Here is a 2,051-nt window from a genome sequence, read left to right on the forward strand (position 1 = left end):
ACTAAATTTTATATAAAATATTATTGTTTATATTTTTTTTTATCCATTTCGATGAAGACATGTTTGAAATATTTTACTCTAGATAACTCTCCAGATAATTGAAAAAAGAACTTTATAATGGCATTATCGTGCTGATGCACACAATTTAGGAAACAAAAACATTAAAGAAGAAAGAGAGTATAATTAATTACACTAATTAGTATAATTAATTACACTAATTAGGCCTAAGCAGACGATTTTATCTTTATTATCACATGATATTTTATTTAACTATCATGATTGGACAAGTACATGGATACAAACAAAGATAATCTCTTGTACAAGAGATCTTTGTAATAGAACTAAACCAAATGGATAATATTTATCCTTTTATTTAATCAAATAAAACATAAAAGAGTAATACTATATTCATTACTTAACCAGTATAGTTAGGATTTCTCCCATTTTGTGGGACAACAATAAGTTCAAGATTTTCAATTGCAATCTCATTATCAATAATACTAGCAGCTGGCGGAAAAGGGACAGCAATCTCTAACCACGCATTACCTGAAAATTTTATTCAGATTAGAATATTGAATCTTACTATAAAAATTACTTCACAAATACACATGTTAAATAAGAAATATATATGATATTCAACTGAAGTTGTTCTAAAATTAAACCTGCGCAAGGAGGAGTTTCCATATTCTTCAAATCAGAAAAGATCTCTGCTACTGCTATCTTCAGGAGTATTCAATTGTGAGTATTTTTGCTTGAGCAAGTTCTTGCTTCCGGTTTGGTACGATATTTATAGAAGCTTCAAGTAGCCGACGCCCAACGTTGCCAACACAGGTGATTGTGACGTAGGAAAACAAATCATAATGCGTGGTACAGGTAACAGATGGGCAAGACTAACGGGATCAACGGCTAAACTTTTTTCGTACACAAATTGTCGATTAATGGAGGACTGTGGTTAAATGATTGCAATATGTGATAAACATAGTCTGGTCCACAAAATAAATAATTGTGAAAAAGAAGACAAACAAGGTAATTAAATACAAGTAATTAAACAACCAAACAAAGGCCAAGTGATAGTGCGTGGTATAGATAACAGATCGGTAAGATTAAGGGCTACATATGCTACACATTATTGTAGACAAACCTATTTGATCAATTCGAGCGTCTGGAGGCTTAACATTAGAACTGCACTTACTCAACACACGTTTTATTTATTAATTTTCTTTCTCAGGAAGATACATATCTCAAGCGATTCTAATTAAACGACACTTGTACGATTGACAGATAATTATAATATTCATCTTTTTATTGAATTAAACATAACATAAATAATTATGACATTGCACATAACCGGTGTAATCAGAATTTCTACGATATTTGATCAACAATACTGGGCCTATACAAGTATTTGCCCTTTGACTATTCGGTTTTATCTAAAAATTTCATATTGTAAAAAACTTAAACATAATTCGTATATATCAAAATAAGAATTAGAAATGACATTCAAGTGATATTGGCCCTAAAAAACCTGCGTAAAAATCCTAAAAAAAAGGCACAATAAAATAATAAAAAATCTATGATCACGATTGAGTTAGCTATATATAATTTAGAAAATTATTTCTTTCTAAATGAAAAATAATAGGCTTAACATTCTATTACGTTTCCAAAATGCAAAAAATAATAACCTATGAACAAGCACACAATTATTCTAGAAAATTAAAAGTATACTAGCTACTAATAATAACTTAGCCAACCGTCTAAATGCCACAGGAGAAGAGCCATGTGTGAGTGTGTGATTAAAAAATAACCATAAATTTTCTCTTTTTTTTTTTTCAAGACAAAAACTCATAATCGAAGTGAGGGAAATTTTAATTGAAAACCATTTGAATTGTTAATGATTGACAAACAATAGCTTAACCTCCGTTTGCAATATTATCGATATTTTCTTTTATATAATTTTGACAGTCTGAGGGATGTCTATGTTCTTTGAAAACTCTGCTGGTAAACATATCTGTACAATTTTTGAGGCAGTGCCAAGAAAGAACTATAAGGAC

General features: G+C 29.7%; 1 long non-coding RNA gene across 1 annotated transcript; it reads right to left on the minus strand.

The window, feature by feature from the left end:
• Positions 1 to 218: 218 nt before the first annotated feature.
• On the minus strand, positions 219 to 972 carry LOC127902085 (uncharacterized). The gene is made up of 2 exons (XR_008054559.1): positions 663 to 972; positions 219 to 546 (listed from the first exon to the last, which is right to left on the minus strand). It is a non-coding gene; the product is annotated as an uncharacterized LOC127902085 (long non-coding RNA).
• Between the last annotated feature and the right edge of the window lie 1,079 nt (positions 973 to 2,051).

This window comes from Citrus sinensis, chromosome 5, assembly GCF_022201045.2.
Source record: "Citrus sinensis cultivar Valencia sweet orange chromosome 5, DVS_A1.0, whole genome shotgun sequence".
Taxonomy (NCBI): Eukaryota; Viridiplantae; Streptophyta; class Magnoliopsida; order Sapindales; family Rutaceae; genus Citrus; species Citrus sinensis.